Source organism: Thamnophis elegans, chromosome 13 (genome assembly GCF_009769535.1).
Source record: "Thamnophis elegans isolate rThaEle1 chromosome 13, rThaEle1.pri, whole genome shotgun sequence".
Classification (NCBI taxonomy): Eukaryota; Metazoa; Chordata; class Lepidosauria; order Squamata; family Colubridae; genus Thamnophis; species Thamnophis elegans.
In genome coordinates, this window is record NC_045553.1 from 4,152,503 (window position 1) to 4,165,872 (window position 13,370).

Here is a 13,370-nt window from a genome sequence, read left to right on the forward strand (position 1 = left end):
TGACCTCCGAGGTGGACTAGGCTTTCCAGCTCGATTCTGATGGATTCGAGCTGCCTGAGCCAGGGGGCCGGAGTAGATGACCTCCGAGGTCCCTTCCCAGTTCCATTCTGATTGATTGGAAGCTCGGGGGCGGACTAGATGACCTCCGAGGTCCCTTCCCCAGCTCTGCCCATTCTCCCCTTAAAAAGACCGAAAACACTTCCCAATACAGAAGAGAGTTCCCCAAGCAGGCCACGCCCCCTCCCTCCGCTCCCATTGGTCACGCCGCGGCGGTGCGCGTCCCGCCCTTTCCCGCCGCCCGGCCCCGCCCCTCGCCCGCCCCCGGCGTGTGGCCCCGGCCGCCATGTTGTTTGGCTGGTGAGGGAGGCGGAGGTTGGGCGGGCAGCGAGAGGAGCGGCCGCCGCTGCTGCTGCCGCCGCCGCCGCCACCACGGCCGCCCCAGCCGTCGCCGGGAGCCGTCATGGCCGGGAGCCCCCGCCGCTGCCGCCGGGTGAGCTTGCCGGGCCTGACGGAGGGGGTGGGGGTGGGGAGGTCGGTCGGTTGGGGAGGCCGCGCGGGCCTTGTTGTGGGGGGGGGATGGGAGGGCGAGTCTGTGGTGGCTCCGGCCCTCCGGGAGGGAGGACGGGGGAGGCTGCGGGCAGGGACCGAGGAGGGGGAGCACGGGCCCTTTTGGCCCCTGGAGGGGGACCTGAGTCGCCCAGGGGGACGGGGAGGAGGAGGATGGAGGAGGAAGAAGAAGAAGAAGAGGAAGCCTGGGTCATTGACAGAGTAGAAGAGAGGATGGAATAGAGAAGCGAAGATAGGAAAGAGAATAGAAGACAATATGGAGAATGCAATAGAGAGAAGAGAATATTGAATACAGAATACAATATAAAGGAGAGAAGATAATACAACTATAGACGGCAACATAGAGAAGAGACTATAGAATACAATGTAAAGAATAGAGAATACAGATACAATATAGAGAATATTGAATACAGAATACAATATAAAGGAGAGAAGACAACATAGAGAAGAGACCATAGAATACAATGTAAAGAATAGAGAATACAGATACAATATAGAGAATATTGAATACAGAATACAATATAAAGGAGAGAAGACAACATAGAGAAGAGACCATAGAATACAATGTAAAGAATAGAGAATACAGATACAATATAGAGAATATTGAATACAGAATACAATATAAAGGAGAGAAGACAACATAGAGAAGAGACCATAGACTACAATATAAAGAATAGAGAATATAGATCCAATATAGAGAAGGGAATATAGAATACAGTATAGGGAATAGAAGAGAATATTTAATACAGTATAAAGAATAGAGAATATCGATAGCAATATAGAGAAGCGAATATAGAATACAATATAAAGAATAGCGAATATAGATAAAATATAGAGAAGAAAAGGGAATGTAGAATACAGTATAGGGAATAGAAGAGAATATTTAATACAGTATAAAGAATAGAGAATATGGATACAATATAGAGAAAATATAGAATACAATATAAAGAATAGCGAATATAGATACAATATAGAGAAGGGAAGAGATTTTGAATAGAGAATACAATATAAAGGAGAGAAGATAATATACCTATACAAGAATACAGAGAAGAGACTATAGAATATAATATAAAGAATAGAGAATATAGATACAATATAGGGAAGAGAAGGGAATATAGAATACAATATAGAGAAGAGAGCAGAATATTTAATTCAGTATAAAGAATAGAGGATCTGGATACAACATAGAGAAGAGACTATAGAATACAATATGGAGAAGATAATACAATCTAGAGAGTAGAAGAGACTATAGAAGAATATAGAGAATAGAAAAGAATATAGAAGACAATGTAGAGAAGAGAATATATAGAATTCAATATAGAAAATAGAATAGAATATAGACCATAGAATACAATGTAGAATAGAATAACTTTATTGTCACTTTAAACGTACACTAATGGGCATACATTAAAATGAAATTGCATTGCATACAGCTCTCAAAGGGTCACCGCTTCCAATATACCCTACATAATCATGACAGAATGAATAAATACATAAATACATACAAAATTATGCATATGCCCACATCTATGGTTCTATGACACAGAGAAACAAGACAGTCTAGTTTGGATGTCTATTGCAATACCAGGTGATGTGCGGATTGACGAGAAATGACTAGGGGGGAAAAATAACAAAATACCACAAACTGCAGGTTGAAATTGAGCGATGGGAGAGGAAGAAGCCCATGGTTGTATCAATAGTAATAGGAGCCCTAGGAGCAATACCCAAAAGGGCTGCCTAGATACAGGGGGATTTTGAATTTACTGGACCGGAATATTCTGACTTTGGAAAAAACCCATCTTCTATACTTACATGTTACCTTAACAGGTCCTTGGTTGGCACATGAACCGTTTAAGCTTTTACCTGTCCCAGACTGTGAATTGAATTGGAGATTAAATGTAATGATAATAATAATAATAATAATAATAATAATAATAATAATAATAATAATGATATATATTCATCTTAATAGCTCTTAGGTCTTGGGACCTTATGACTTGAACTATTAAATTTTTACCAGTCCCAGACTCTGAATCGAATTGAAGATGAAATCTTAATAATAATAAAAACCATCACTTCTGGCCATTAATAATTAGTCACCAGAAGGAATGATAATTCCCTGTCCCATTTTGCCTTTGAGCCATTGAGCCACCAGAAGGAAGAGGAGGTGGAGGATGGCATAGACGTCAGGAGGGATGCTGGAGTTGGTCTGCACCAGTGAAGGCAGAGGTGGGCAGAAAGGCCTGGTCCCCCTCCTGTGAGGGGGATCCCTCCACCCCGTGGAGATGGGCTCCCAGTCCCCTCATCCCCGACCAGGGGACAGGTTGGGGAGCATGGTTCTGGAGGGGCCTAGGAAAAGGGGTGGGTGGGGTATCTTGGAAAGGGGGTTACCAGCCCTGGGGACAGTCCAGGAAGGAAAGTTATGGGTTGGGGAGTCAGATGGGCTGATGGGGGCTGGAGTTGAGAAGCATCTCGGGGGGGGGGGGGGGGGTTCCTATCAGGACAGGCAGCTAAGCTCTGAAGAGAAACCCCTAAAGACTTCAAGGGGGGGGGGGGCTCATCCCCTGACTGGAGCACACAGAATTGCTCCTTGCCAGCCCAGGAAAATGCACATTTGCTTTAAAAGTCCCAATTTTAGCCAGGAAGCAAGGATGCCACATCTGCTTTTGTGCTGTTGTGTGTCTGTAGAAATTGGTAAGTAAAGGAGAGGTGTAATTTCGCCTCTCCCAAGACTGGTTGCAGCCACATCTTCACCTCCAGGGCAGGAAACCGAGTCTCTTTGCTTTCTTTCTCCCACCACGATGTGTAGCAGCTTTCTCTTTCGAGTTTGAGCTTTCTGTTTTCCTAGCCGGTCCTAACTCCAGCCAGTATTGATTAGCATTAAATCATCCTTGAGCTCAGCGGTGGTTAATTCGGAGTGACACCCATCTTCCACTTCCTCGCTTCCATTCATCATGCAGATTAGGCTACCTGGAAAAGGGCGTGGGGAATCCGTCCTCCTTTGCCTCCCTCACTGTAATCTGGGCTGTGATTATTGTGATTTAAGGGAGGGAAACAGGTTTACAAAGCGACTCTCCCCAAGTTGCATGTGGGGAGAAATAATGCTGCGGAGTTGGAGCAAAAAGCCGCCTTCCCAAAGCCTTACCGACCGCAAATGACTAAACACAAGTATCAGCACGTTGGTTATTAAAAGACAGGTAGACCTCGAATTACGACCACAATTGAGAATTTACAATGGGACCTGGGATGCCAACCGTGATCTGTTCCAGGACTTCGGTCGGCACCCGATTTGTTTGCAACCAGAAGCAAGACTGATTGCACATGGAAAAAATGGCGCGGAAGGGGAAATTGCCGCGGCTGTGTTTATTCGGCATCCGAGGATGTGTTTGTGGCCTGAATGCAACTTTTAGCGAGTTTTTCGGTCGGCACCCGAATTGTTCGTGGCCTGAGCTGTTCGGGACTCGAGGTCCCACTGTACGTTGCTGAGTGAGAAATTGGTTGAGTTTTGCTCCATTTTGCGACTTTTCTTGCCACATGATTGCAGTTGTTGCATCCCTCACACGGTTGTAAATTGAATCTGACTTCCCCGTTAGCTTTGCAGAGCCGAGGTGGCGCAGTGGTTAGGGTGCAGTACTGAAGGCCACTTGAGCTGACTGTTATCTGCAGTTCAGTGGTTCTAATCTCACCGGCTCAAGGTTGACTCAGCCTTCCATCCTTCCGAGGTGGGTGAAATGAGGACCCAGACTGTGGGGGCGATATGCTGACTTTTCAAACCGCTTAGAGAGGGCTGAAAGCCCTATGAAGCGGTATGTAAGTCTAACTGCTATTTGCTGGTCAGAAGGTTGCAAATTGGGGGGGTGTCACATGACCATCAAAATATGCGTCATTTGTCAGGCATCCAGATATAAACCACGTGATCACGAGAATGCTGTAACAGTCGTGTGAAAAATGATCACCATCCACTTTTTTCAGGGCCGTTGTAACCTTGAACTAAATGAACTGTTGTAACTTGAGGACTCCCTGCACAGTCTTTCATGTACAGATGTCCTCAAATTACAACTGTTCATTTAGTGGCCAATCAAAGTTACAATGGCTCTGGGGGAAAAAAACAACAACTTCTGATCGTTTCTCACAGTTAATGACCATTGCAGCATCTCCCTGGTTACGCGGTCACAATTCGGATGCTTACGAATTGACTCGCATTTATGACGGTGGCGGAGAAGCCAGGTTCACTTAACAACAACCCTAGCAAGAAAGGTGGTAAAAAGCGGGGGGGGGGAAGACTCACTTAACTTACGTTTTGCTTAGCTGGGGAAATTAGGGGGGCCTGCAAGGCAGGAGTTTTGCAAGTGAAGTCTGAATAAAACCACCAGCATGTCTGGAATCGGCCTTTCGGCTAACAATGGGCTCTTCTTCAAATGGAAATGCCCATTTCTTATAAGACCTTCTCCAGACTTTCCCCAGCTCTGCTTCCTTTCAGCTGACCGGAAGTATTTGCAGATGCTTAAACACTCCTCCGTTCAGGATTCCCGATCTTCTCCCTGCAGGCTGCTGAATTTTAATTGTCACTCAATATTTCTTTAGGTTGCTCCTTAAAAAAAAAAAAAATCCAGAGTGGGACATTTGTAGAGGTTTGGAAGCAGGCGGAGAGATTCCAGAATTATCCAAAAAGGGGAAGTGAATTGGGTGAGGATGGAGAGGACACAAGTAGTGACTGGGGGGGACGGGGACAGGGGGGCTAACTGTTGGAAAAAACAGCAGGAGAAGTAGCAAGGGCTTTGTTGGGGGGGGTTATTCTCTTTACGGATAGCTTGGGCTAGCAAACTGCTGTGTCATTTCATATGGCAGAAAGCAGAATATCTCCTGGTGCCATATTGAGTTTGTGCATTGCAATTATATAACTGCAGAGGTGTTAAAGAGGGAGGGAGGGAGGCAGAAAAAGAGCTAAGAAGAATTCAAAAGGGATACTGTGTGTGTGTGTGTGTGTGTGTGTGTTCAAGGGCAAAATTGCAGGTTGCTATTATGCTTATGGGACTGTAATGAGGTAAGAGGAAGTAAGGCTCCCTCCTCCTTTGATTTTTTTTTTTCCAAATAAATTATACAGCTCGTTAAAGAGCTATACCAGCTGGTTCTCATGTGATCTATCATGCTCATGTTGAAGTATTTTAAAAAAAAAACCTTACTTGGTTTTGAATTTTTGCAGGAACTTGTTTTACTCTGGATTAAACTATTGGTACCTTTTTCTTTATGACTTCCTTCAAGTGATTTTTTTTTCCGGGTCACGGATCTTTCCCCAGTTCTCCAGTGGGAATTGTTTTTGGGAAAGTCTAAAAAAATTGGAAAAACAGCCGATCTCCAGTAATATATATATATATACATACATACATACACACATACATACATATATACATATATACATACATACATACAAATACATATACATATACATTGACAAAAATGCTTTGCAGTTTGCTGGTTATTCTGCCAAGCTGTACTAGGAAGAAGTTCTCGACCACCCAGAGAGATCTTGTAGAGGAAATGAGGGGCGTAAACATTTAATCAATACAATAAATAAAAAGGGACGTGGTGGCTCAGTGGCTAAGATGCTGAGCTTATTGATCGGAAAGGTTGGCAGTTCGGTGGTTTGAATCCCTAGCGCTCCATAATGGAGTGAGCTCCCGTTCCTTGTCCCAGCTTCTGCCAACCTAGCAGTTCGGAAGCACGTAAAAAATGCAAGTAGAAAAATAGGAGCCACCTTTGGTGGAAAGGGAACAGCGTTCGGCATTGAGTCATGCTGGCCACATGACCACGGAGACGTCTTCAGACAGCGCTGGCTCTTCGGCTTTGAAACGGAGATGAGCACCACCCCCTAGAGTCAGGAATGACTAGCACATACGTGCGAGGGGAACCTTTACAGTTAGGCTGAAGTGTGTTTGGTTAGTTTGTGGATCATAGTTTTGCAGGAATCCAATTAATATGGTATGGAGCCATCTATATAAAATACAGCACAGAGCTGTGTTTCTCAGCGCTGGTAAAATTAGGTGGCCTTCAATTCCCAGCATTCCCAGCCAGCCAGGGTTGACTGGGGAATGCTGGGAATCGAAGTCCACGCTGCTTAATATTGCTAAGGTTGAGGAACATGAATGTGAAGATTAATTTGTTGGACCAGGAAGATCTCTTCCATTCTTAGCCACAGAAGCTCACTGAGTGACTTCCTCTCTCAGCCAGTCTGTCTCACCAGATTGTTGGGGGGGTTTTTTGGGGGGGGGGAAGTGGGAGAAGAGACTACTGTGTGTGTTGCCTTGAGCTCCTGAACAAAAAGTATATAAATCCATCAGGCCGATGATTTAACGGGAGGCAATAAAGCATAATGGGAACTTAGCCACGCTGGGGTTTTTTGTGGCTTGCTGGCGTTGTGGTTTTTTTTTTTGGGGGGGGGAGGTTTAAGAATGGGAACACGGGAGCTTTCCGATTGCACTTCTTAAAAGATCCAAAACTCCCAGGCGTTCTCGGCTTACAGCCCTTTATTTAATGAAGGTGGCAAAAGGGTAACTTAACGACTGTTTTTTTCACACTTAACGACCGTTGGAACATCCCTCTGGCCACATGAACAAAATTCGGACTCTTGGCAACGGACTCATCCTATTTATGACGGTGGCAGCGTCCCGAACTCACGCGATCCCCTTTTGCCACCTTCTGACAAGCAGGATTTGCTTAACAACCGTGCAGGGATTGAAGGTTGTAAAACGGGGCAAAACTCACGTAACCAGTGTGTGATTCGGGACTCCATTATGGTCATAAGTCGAGGACGGCCTGCATGGCTTGAAACGCGCAGCTGAAAATCGGCCAAACCGGGGTATCAGGGGTCGGCGAGTTGCCCATCTTAGGTGTGCCATCTTCCTTGGCATTCCTGACACAGGAGTGAAGGGGCAAAAAAAAAAGAGAAACAACTTGCGTTACCTCTGCTTAAGTCATGCGCGACTTCTTCCTGCCCGCAGAGAAAGATGCTGAGGGTTTTTTTCCCCTCCCGGGTTAGGTGGCTGAGGCCTGTTTCAATTGAACAAACTCCCTTTTCAGCCTGTTTACACAAATAGGGACACCAACATTGCTGGTGGCCAACAGGAATAGGAGTCGTCTTTCTCTCTTGGCTTCTGCCCGTGTTTATTTTCCGAAGTGCCGTCCGGTGTTTGGGCATTCTTCTCCACTCCTTCACTCAGGGCTGGGATGCCATTGGATGTGCCAGCCACCTTCCTGGGTTTTGATGTCACATATTTTACGATGATTCCCAGGGGGGCCAGTTGGGTTTGCAGTGTCTTTATTTATTTCCATTCCATTCGGCGCAGTGGTTTTGTTTCAAACGTGTCTCATTTTGGTCTGGGAAGAAGACTCACTGAGTTAATTTTTTAAAAATGGCCTATTAGGTTATATCCCAAAATAATGATTAAGCGGCGTTCATAAAAAAGTGACTTAGAACGTGAGGACAGCTCTCTCGGAGGAAATATAAAGGAAGCAGCAGAGGAAAAGAAGGGAATTTGAATCAGAATAAATGTTTATACATGTTCCTAGGTTAGTGCCAAACACATAACCGGTATTGCTCATAAACCTACCATATTTTTCGGAGTATAAGACGCACCGAGATTTTGAAATTTTTTTAAAAAGTTTTTGCACTCCACAGACCTCCCCAAAACAGCCTCCCAGAAACACGGGGTTTCCTTGTTTTTAAAGCAGGGGCAAACTTCTGAATTTGCCATCGCAAAGTCCTTTCTCTAAGAATCTGTGGAAAAGCCAATGCAAGATTTTAGGGTAGCTCACCAAAGGCAGCCGTGTCAGAAAAAGGAAGGCCTTCACGGTCTGTGTTTCCTGGAGATAAAGAGATTCTCTTGCTTATGAAATTAGTACAGGCATTTAAAGGAACAGGGCAATTAATAGCAATCGGATTGAACATATGATTAATAGCAAACCTGTCTTGATTCAGTTACATTCGCTGTGGGAAACCCTTTTAAGGTATTTGCTACAGTTCACGTGAATTAAAAATGCTAGGGGAATTCCCATTTGGAGTTGATCGCGACCCTGTTTTCCTGAAAATTAGCCCTTCCCAGATAATAAGCCCAATCGGGCTTTGGAGCGCATGCACTAAAATAAGCCCTCCCCCCAAAATAAGCCCTCCCCCCAAATATTGCAACCCAGCAGCAGCCACGAGGTGACCACGCTCGCTGCCTCCTGCACCTCAAAAATAATAAGACCTCCCCGAAAATCAGGCCAAGTGCTTATTTTGGGGGTCAAAAGAAAATAAGACCCTGTCTTATTTTCAGGGAAACATGGTAATTAGTGAACTTGTTGAAGGAAAATGTAGGAGATAGGCTGGTGATGTTACCTAGTTGGGTCATGAAATGCCTGCAAGAAAACAACCAAGCTTAGAGAGGACTAAGGAGCCCACAGTCCTCTTCCTCTGCAAACCCCACTCCCTTACCAGCACTGATGATGTTACCTAGTTGGGTCACGAAACGCCTGCAAGAAAACCACCCAGCTCAGGGAGCACCAAGGACCCCTTCCTGCCTTGCAATTGTGGCGTTTGAAAAAAAAGCCACAACTGGTTACGTTTATCAGAGGTGCAAAGCTGAGGGTCCCTGATTATTTTCTGTGGGTGGGTGGGCACATTTTGAGAGCAGGACACGAGCAGCCCCTCAAAAACAGCAGCGTGGAAGGCTTGCCCTTTGGGTCACACACCCTGTTACTGTAATTCAGCCTTTCCCATTAGCCCCCCCCCCAAGACTCCCCTGTTATCTTTGGCCTCCTCCTGAGCAGCTGGAGGGATTTCTAAAACAGTGTGCACATCTGCAGCATCGTTTTGAATTTCCTAATAACTCTTACGGGGCCCATCTGGAGCTCAGAGGGATTCCTAGGAACCGAGAACCCCGAGGGAGGCCGCATAGCAGCTTCTTGTTTCATTTTGATTGAAAGGTGCTTTTTTAAAAATATAAACAAAGTCCAGTCGGATGGATCAGCGCATCGAGTTGATATAAAAGGACAGGGATCCATTAAGATCCGCGGGCAGCACCCCTGTGGCCGTCAACCTAAAACCATAATTGATCCCAGAAGGTCGTAAGTCATGCCAGAAGTCATTCACCACACTGACAGTCCTCGATGTTACAACCTTTTCCGTGCTGGTTGTTAAGTGAACTATGCGGTTGTTAAGCGAAGCCATTGCTTGCAGTGGGCGTTCTTTTGCGGGAAAGCAGAAGTAAATGCCGTTTTCTGGCAAAAACAAAATTATTGTACACTGCAAATAGCTGTAAATGTGGACCAGTTGTCAAGGTGTCATGTGACTGCTGGCGCATGTGTGTGTGTTTGTATGTGCCATCAGAACTTTAAATCTGGGTCGTAAGTACCCCTGGAGAGCTCCATTGCAGCTTTGAACGTTCATTAATGGTCATAAATTGAGGACCTTTTAGTATTTTTCAGTCCCTTTTGGCTACCTGTTAACGACTTTACTTTCCTAGAAGGCCATACTTGTCCAGCCTTACTGTACCCAAAATCAATTACAGGATTAAGTCTGGGAGTTTTAGTTAATGTGCATCCACTTCAGTGAATCAAGGCCATTGGCTGGTTGGCACTCTCTATTAATCCATACACCTCACCACAACGCTGGGCTCACACAGTGTGCAACACACTAATTCAATTCACATTATGGCTTTCCTTGTTATGTGAATCCATACTTAATTGCTACCTGTCAGCTTTCCATTATTGGCGTTGGCACATCGTGCCCCAAACGGCACAGTTAATTCCCAAAATATTAATAAACGGCATTGTTATATCCTTGAGAAAAAAAAATCATTTTAAAAAATAAACTTACATGGGCGGTTACAGTATTTATATATGTCATTCTATACTCTTAACATAGTGCAGCCTGCCGTAAACTGGATAAATTTGAGATTTAAGCTTCCTGCGTTGATGCTTCACATACACTTTGTCTGATATTTTGCTTTTAAATTTATTTTATTTTCAAAACAAACACAACACATAAAATCCTCCTTCCTTACATATTGCAGAAAGTGTATCAGTTGGTTACAAAAGGTTTTCGTGCATTTCTTCCACAGTCATCAAGCCTAATTCATATTAACTCAAGTATTTTAACTCAAATATTTATACATGTTACCCTTGTACCTCCATTTTTATTTGACTAGTTTAGTTTAGTTTAGTTTAGTTTTGGTTTATTTGTATGCCGCCCTTCTCCAGGAGGGACTCAGGGCAGCGAACAACTCAAAGGGGAAAGGGAACATAAACAACAGTACACATAATTAAAATACACGAAAATCACACAGCCATACCAGTCGAGAGGGGAGGGGAACTCATCAACCCCAGGCCTGCTGGCACAGCCAGGTTTTGACGGCTTTCCGGAAGGCCTGGAGAGAGGTGAGGGTCCGGATCTCCGCGGGGAGTTCATTCCAAAGGGCCGGAGCTGCTACAGAGAAGGCCCTCTCCCGGGTAGTAGCCAGATGGCATAATATAATTATTTAAACGTCCTTCATCATAAAATATACCGAAATTTAATACATAACCACATACTGGCAACATTTTGTCTGGCATTTTGTTTTAACGCATTACAGGGAACACTTTTACCCAGGCTGAAGGGCCCGTGGGGTTGTTTTGTCGTTCAGCGCGGTGTTAAACCCAGCCGTTATATCTTGCGTGCGAGTTGTACGAATCAGGCTATCACAGTAGGCCATTGTGTGGGTTTATTTGGGTGAAATTATGCCCATCGGGTCAGAGAGAGCAAAACAGTTGAGTCAGCAAAACTCTGTGTTAATAGAAATCCCTTGATAATGCAACGGAGCTTGTGAATCGGACCGGGCAATCGTTCTTTCCTCTAATTCTGTGGAATGGCCTCCCCTGTTCAAGCTAATCCTTTGGAGAAGGCTTTTTCGTAAGATGATTTCCAGGGATTGGCGGGCTTTGAGACTTTTCCCCCAATTTTTTTTTTTTTTTAAATACCAACGTTTAATTTGTGTCTAGGAATCTGGTGATCGAATGCTTGGAAAATGCAGGTGTCCCAGGTCCTCCTTCCATGCCTTTGCTCCTATTTGCTTGGACCTGTCACTCATCTTACGTTTTCAGGAAATGGGGTTGACAAAAAATAATAAATCTTAATGTATGTGCCTCATTTGTCGTAGCTTCCTGCCCGTCCTTTCAAAACAATGTGAAAACAGGTTTATGTTTATTTCTTCTGATATTTCTCCCGGGTTTTTAGTCCTTCCATTGGAGAAAATGGAAGGTTTTTTTCCCATTTATCTTTCCCCTTCTCCAACTTACATTCTTCTTACCTGACGCATGCATATTTCTTCTCCCGTGTTCCTATCGGTAACATATTTCTCCCTTATTCTGCCCCTTTAATCTCAACATTATAGTTGGCATCTAAATTCCACAGAATGAGACTTCAACATGGGTCGTCCTCAACTTACAACAACAGTCGAGCCCAATATTTCTGTTGCGAAGCAAAATAGTTAAGTGAATTTTGCCCCTTCCTTGCCACAGTTGTTAAGTGAATCACTGTAGTTGTTAGGTCAATGACACGGTTGTTAAGTGAATCTCGCTCAATCAAGCTTGTGGATTTTGATCAGGTGACCACGAGAGGCGTCATAAGGGTGAAAAAAATGGTCCCAAGTCACTTGTTTCAGTGCCGTAACTTCAAACGGTCTCTAAGCGAACGGTCGTAAGTGGAGATGGTGTACATGATGTTCTTTTCAACGGGGGGATAAGAGTCAAAATGTTTGCAAGGGCTTCTTGATTGTATAACAGGATGAATGTTGGGAGGTAGGACTTATTAATAACAAGATTGTCCAGTTTTAATGGGATTGTTTTGCAATAGACAGGCTTCCGTAGCATTGATATTCTCCAGCTATTAGGATGGAAATAAGTCAGTGCTGACATCAGTTTGCAACTGGTGGGAAATTAATGCCCTATAAAAAGCAAGCCTTTGAAAACAGTATGCTTTTTAGCAGGGAGTTCTATCCCTAATTGATTTCCAGGATCTGCTAATACAGGGGGCTATGGATGAGTCAGCTAGTACATTTCTTTAACAGGGTAACAAGGTGCAAAAATGAAGCTGCCGGTTCATTTTTTAAAAGTACCGTATTTTTCAAAGTATAAGATGCACCTTTTTCCCCCTCAAAAAAGTGGGTGCGCCTTATACACTGAATACAGCATTTTGGACTTCCCGAAACCCTGCCCCCTTCACAAAAATGGACATGTAAAGGGTTTGGGAGGCTTGCAAAGTGCCTCTGAGAGCTGGGGAGGGCAAAAATGAGCAAAAATGGGCTGTTTTTGCCCTCCCCCAGCCCCCAGGAGCACTCTAGGAGCCTCCCAAAGATCTGCGTGCCCCCTCCCTTTCCCCCCCCCCCAAAGAACGAGGCATGCAGAGGGGTTGGGAGGCCTGCAGAGTGCAAAAACTTTTTTTTTTAATTTACCTCTTTAAAATCATGAAGTGTCTTATACTCTGAAAAATACTGTAGTTGTTTTTATAGAACACTAATGATATTTTTCCTATTAAGTGCAACATATTAAACTATAATTAGACCACTTCTAAGTGCATCCTTATGCCATCCTTTGGAACTATGTTTATTTAACAAATGCACAAAAATGAATTTGAATTGTTTGGAGCAGAGACGATGTCCGCTATTATTTTGGTCTGAGAATAGTTTTGGAATTTGCAATAGCCGTGGAATAAAAGTCTGTGGCGTGCCATTTTCTACTTAAAAGAGCACGCATGGGGGGGGGGGGGGAGAGAAATCCAGATATTCTGCTTC

At 44.4% G+C, this 13,370-nt stretch overlaps 1 protein-coding gene across 3 annotated transcripts in view; it reads left to right on the plus strand.

Annotated features, from left to right (window-relative positions):
* Nucleotides 1-322: 322 nt before the first annotated feature.
* MTMR3 (myotubularin related protein 3) overlaps nucleotides 323-13,370 on the plus strand; it is a 57,186-nt gene continuing 44,138 nt past the window's right edge. For all 3 annotated transcript variants that reach the window (XM_032228929.1, XM_032228932.1, XM_032228933.1), the window contains exon 1: nucleotides 323-490. The gene's annotated coding sequence lies outside the window, so the exon portion shown is untranslated. The remainder of the gene's footprint in view (nucleotides 491-13,370) is intronic.